The sequence below is a fragment of the Charadrius vociferus genome, unplaced genomic scaffold, assembly GCF_000708025.1.
Source record: "Charadrius vociferus isolate BGI_N301 unplaced genomic scaffold, ASM70802v2 scaffold597, whole genome shotgun sequence".
Classification (NCBI taxonomy): domain Eukaryota; kingdom Metazoa; phylum Chordata; class Aves; order Charadriiformes; family Charadriidae; genus Charadrius; species Charadrius vociferus.
Window position 1 is genome coordinate 58537 of NW_009649212.1, and position 5889 is coordinate 64425.

Consider the following 5889-nt stretch of genomic DNA (forward strand, 5'->3'; position numbering starts at 1 on the left):
AAGGGGGCTCAAGAGAGCTGGCTGCTATTTAAGTGTCACCTCCTCCAAGCACAGGATCCGCGCATCCCAAAGAGAAAGAAATCAGGCAAGGGAAAAAGGAGACTTACATGGCTGAGCAGGGACCTTCTGAAAAAGCTCAGGTGGAAGAAGGGAGTTTATAATAGGTGGAAGAAAGGGCTGACCGCTTGGGAAGAGTGTAAGAATGCTGTCAGTGTATGCAGGGAAAAAACAAGGAAAGCCAAGGCAGCCTTGGAATTGAACCTGGCATGGGATGTTCAAGGCCAATAGGAAGCGTTTCTTTAAGTATAGAGGAGACAAAAGGAAAACTAGGGAAAATGTGGGCCCGCTGTGGAACGAGACAGGTGCCGTGGTGACAGATGATGCAGAGAAGGCGGAGTTGCTAAATGCGTTCTTTGCTTCTGTCTTCACTGTTCGGGCCAGTCCTCGGGAGACCCAGACTCTGCAGGCAACAGAGAAAGTCTGGAGAAAGCAAGGCTTTCCCTTAGTTGATGAGGAGCAAGTTAGAGATCAGTTAGATAAACTGGATATCCACAAATCCATGGGGCCTGATGGGATGCACCCTTGAGTGCTGAGGGAGCTGGGGGAAGTCATTGCTGGGCCACTCTCCATCATCTTTGAAAGGTACTGGAGGACAGGTGAGGTGCCTGAGTACTGGAGGATAGCCAATGTCACTCCAGTCTTCAAAAAGGGCAGGAAGGATGACCCGGGAAACTACAGGCCGGTCAGCCTCACCTCCATCCCTGGGAAGATGATGGAGCAGCTTGTTCTGGGAGTCATCTCAAAGCACCTGGATGAAAAGAAGATTATCAGAAGTAGTCAACATGGATTCACCAAGGGGAAGTCATGTCTGACTAATCTGATAGCCTTCTATGACAAAGTAACTAGATGGGTGGATGAGGGGAGGGCAGTGGATGTTGTCTACCTTGACTTTGGCAAGGCTTTCGACACTGTCTCCCACATCATCCTCACAGGAAAGCTTAGGAAGTGTGGCTTAGATGAATGGACGGTGAGGTGGATTGAGAACTGGCTCACAGATAGAGCTCAGAGGGTTGTGGTTAGTGGCGCAGAGTCTAGTTGGAGGTTAGTAACAAGTGGTGTCCCTCAGGGGTCAGTACTGGGCCCAGTTTTGTTCAACATATTCATCAATGATCTGGATGAAGGGATAGAGTGTACCATCAGCAAGTTTGCTGATGACACAAAACTGGGAGGAGTGGCTGACACGCCAGAAGGCTGTGCTGCCTTACAGCGTGACCTCGCCAGGCTGGAGAGTTGGGCAGAAAGAAACCTTATGAAGTTCAACAAGGGTAAGTGTAGGGTACTGCACCTGGGGAGGAATAACCCCATGCACCAGTACAGGTTGGGGGCTGACCTCCTGGAGAGCAGCTCTGTGGAGAGGGACCTGGGAGTCCTGGTGGACAACAGGATGACCATGAGCCAGCAATGTGCCCTGGCGGCCAAGAAGGCGAATGGCATCCTGGGGTGCATCAAGAAGAGTGTGGCCAGCAGGTCGAGGGAGGGCATCCTCCCCCTCTACTCTGCCCTGGTGAGACCGCATCTGGAGTACTGTGTCCAGTTCTGGGCTCCCCAGTTCAAGAAAGACAGGGAACTGCTGGAGAGGGTCCAGCAAAGGGCAACAAAGATGATTAGGGGACTGGAGCACCTTTCTTATGAGGAAAGGCTGAGGGACTTGGGTCTCTTTAGTCTAGAGAAAAGAAGATTGAGGGGGGATCTTATTAATACATACAAATACTTAATGGGAGGATGCCAGGGGGATGGGAGTAGTCTTTTTTCAGTGGTGCCCAGTGATAGGACGAGGGGTAACAGGCACAAGCTTGAACATAGGAAGTTCCATCTTAACATGAGAAGGAACTTCTTTACTTTGAGGGTAGTGGAGCACTGGAACAGGCTGCCCAGAGAGGTTGTGGAGTCTCCCACACTGGAGACATTCAAAACCCGCCTGGATGCTGTCCTCTGCAATCTGTTGTAGGTGATCCTACTCTGGCGGGGGGGTTGGACTAGATGATCTCAAGAGGTCCCTTCCAACCCTAACCATTCTGTGATTCTGTGATTCTGTGAAATGTTAAAGTGTCTAGGAGAATTCTTACCTATTCATTTACCTATTTTTAATATTTATGCTTTTAATAAATTGCGGAAAAGCCAAACATTTATGCCCCCAAGCCTATGTGCAGTATTTGGTGAAAGATGTCTCTTCACTGCCAGAGGTGTGAATGCCAGAACTACACGGAGACACTGCAGGACTTCCCACAGGTTTCCACTCCTCTCTGCCTACCCACTAGCTTACCTACATGCCCACAGGCTCACCTTCCCTCTACAATGATTTAAGTCTGCTGCCTGTAGCCAGTCTCAGGGAGTCAGGTCTGTCCTTTCAAGAAAACAGACAGAAAGAAACAGGAGATCAAGATTCTCTTTCAGTTTGCTCCTACTTAAAGGACAGCAGTAAATATGGTGCATATAAGTCAAATGACAACACTTCACTTGTACTTCACTTTCATGTCATTCCTTCAATGAAAATACCAATTTCCAGACATTTCCTCTGTAGGATGCAAGAAAAGTGGCACAAATAGGAGAAAGAGGGGAAACAAACCGTGAAAAGATGTTATTCACAAAAAAAGAAATCCAAGAGGACAGGCAACAAAAGGAAAGGCTGCTCATGAATAAAATTGATTTCCTTCACTTGCTTTAAACAAAAATGAGTGCAGAAAAAAACCCCAAAAGGCCTTGGGGGGACATAAATCCAGAGAAGATCACTGGGAAAATACTAACCCCGTGGTTGTTCAATTGCTGCATTACCAGGGTGCCCAAGGAGCCACATTTTCCTCTCACTGCCTAAAAACTGCCTCTGCTGTTCTCAGAACAGCCCACCTCTGAAATCCAGATGCAGCACTGAGAGAATGAAACAATTAAAATCATTATATCTCTCCCAACTCCTGTCCTTAAAACTGCTTGATCATTGCTTGAGGGCCTGCAGCATGACCCACTCATTCCTACTTACCACTCCAGTCGTACCCTCTATTTAGGACACCTTTTCAGCACTGTCAAGCTTGTCCCTGTTTCCACTTTACTTTTTGCTTCAGTCTATTTGTAAAGCTGGAGCTCCCTCTGAGTGTGTAGGGGCACTTGGTTAGTCCTGATTCAGCAAGGCTCGGGGAGTCCCTCTAACAAGGACTGAGACAGAACAGCTTCAAATCACCATTCATCAGACAATTGGAAGAAGCCCCATGTTTGCAGACCCAGGTCCTCATGGGGCACTTGAATCACCCCCTTACCTGCTGAAGGAGCAACACAGCAGGGCACAGGCAATCCAGGAGGTTTCTGGAGTGCAGTGATGAATACTTCCTAAGACAGGTGATGGAGGTGCTGATGAGATGTGCTGCGGTGGACCAGACGCTTATAAACAAGGAAGGACTTATTGGGGATGTGAGGCTGGGGGAGGCCTTGGTTGCATGAGCTGGTCAGTGATATGCTGAACTACTACAGTGAATCCCCACATGAATTTCAAGGCACAATTTTTCTTTCCAAGCCAGAACATCCCTACAGTTTACTTCTCTCCAACCACCTAGTGTAGGGGGGGGGGGGGGGGGGGGGGGGCAGGAGCAGTTCTTCAAGCTTTTAAACTGCAGATCATCTCTCCTTTAGGATGTCTGAAGGTACAAGAAAAAAAATTGTTGTGGTATGTAGCATTCCTCTCCAGGAAGTTTTCAGATCATTGGAAGTCATGACTAGAAAGACACTTCTGCTTAGGAATATTAACAACTCAAAATTAGACACAAGCTAAATAACCTCCTCAAAATCCAGAGAAAGAACCAGATCTTTTAGTACAGCTGATTGATACCTAAGGAAATAAACACTTAGAAATGCTGGAAGGGGCTAAGAAAAACTTCATGTCAAGTGATATTGAAGATGCTGAGAGCACAGCATTCAACAAAGCAGACTAACAGTATCTTTCCACATCAACTGCAACCAACTGAATTCACCAGTATTTGTGATCAGATGGAAGTTATTTGCTCTAAATTTTCAGTTAGGAAAAGACAAAACATCAAGTTTCACAAATCCCCTTTCCTCTCTGTTCCTAACATCATATTTGAAGAACCATCAGAACATCCGCTGTCCATTTTTCACTCTCAGCTTTCTGAAGCACTTGGAGATGGCTCAGTGAATGGGATTCAACTTCAGTGTTTTCCTGGTTCCAGCAGGGATAGGGTTAATTGTCACAAGAAGCTGCCTTTATCTCAACCCAAGAGTTTTCTTCTGATTCTTCCACCATCCCTCTGCTGGGGGTGGCTAATGAAGGACCTAAGCAGCAGCTTGTGTTCGTCAAAGAAAGCTGGCAGGAGAAGTACCAGGATGTAAGTAAACAGAAAAGATGGCAAGTTTCTTCTACTGATTTAAAAATCAAGGGAAAAAAAGACTCAAAACCTCAAAAAAGACTCAAAAAAAAAAGGAATGAGAATCACCTTTTCTTCACCAATTCATAGAAAGGACATCCACACAGGGACAGGGAGGAATCTCTTTTACTCCTGCTGAGGGAAGGGATTCAGCTGAGTTATTTCAGGCATCTTATTTTGTATTTGTAGTCTTAGGGCTAGAAGGAGACTCAGCTCCTCCCAACAGGTGTGAGCCCTTTACGGTTTTCCACTTCTGGCCCTCCAGCTTGGTACACAACAAAGTTAGCTGACCTTGGTTGTTATAGGTGTAAGTATAAGCCTTTTTGCATACCATTCCTTAGTAGTGACTATAAACACCAGATGTTATGGCTGCTAGAAGCAGACACTGTCTGAAAAACATACCACTAATTTCAGAGTGCAGTCTGAAAAAAAAAAAAAAAAAAGTAAAATTCCTTTTTTTAAGGAATTTAAAAAAAAAAAAGAAATTGGTTTTGTTCTACCTCAAGGACATCAGGGCACAACACTCACAGCCTTTTTATCACAGATTAATTTCTGTGTCCCTAAGACAATCGACCACTTCTGCTGTGTCACTGTCCTGGTTCCGGCAGGGATGGGGTTAATCTGCGGCAGAGTGCAGGCCACAGTTGGCTTTCACTTGGAGGGGCATCCAGTACACCTGGAATCGACTGCCCCAGGGGTGGAAACAAAGTCCCACTATTTGCCATGGACTGATCCAGACCACACTGGAACAGGGTGAAGCTCCGGAACATCTGCAGTATATCGACGACATCATTGTATGGGGTGACACAGCAGAAGAAGTTTTTGAGAAAGGCAATAAAATCGTTCAAATCCTTCTGAAAGCTGGCTTTGCCATAAAATGAAGTAAGGTCAAGGGACCTGCACAGGAGATCCAATTTTTAGGAATAAAATGGCAAGATGGATGGCGTCAGATCCCAATGGATGTGATCAACAAAATAGCAGCTATGTCTCCACCAACCAGTAAAAAGGAAACACAAGCTTTCTTAGGTGTTGTGGGTTTTTGGAGGATGCACATTCCAAATTACAGTCTGATTGTGAGCCCTCTATATCAAGTCACCCGGAAAAAGAATGATTTTAAGTGGGGTCCTGAGCAACGACAAGCTTTTGAACAAATTAAGCAGGAAATAGTTCATGCAGTAGCCCTGGGGCCAGTCCGGGCAGGACAAGATGTTAAAAATGTACTCTACACTGCAGCCGGGGAGAATGGCCCTACCTGGAGCCTCTGGCAGAAAGCACCAGGGGAAACTCGAGGTCGACCCCTGGGGTTCTGGAGTCGGGGATACAGAGGATCCGAAGCCCGCTATACCCCAACTGAAAAGGAGATACTGGCAGCATACGAGGATGTCCGAGCTGCTTCGGAAGTGGTTGGTACAGAAGCACAGCTCCTCTTGGCACCTCAACTGCCCGTGCTGGGCTGGATGTT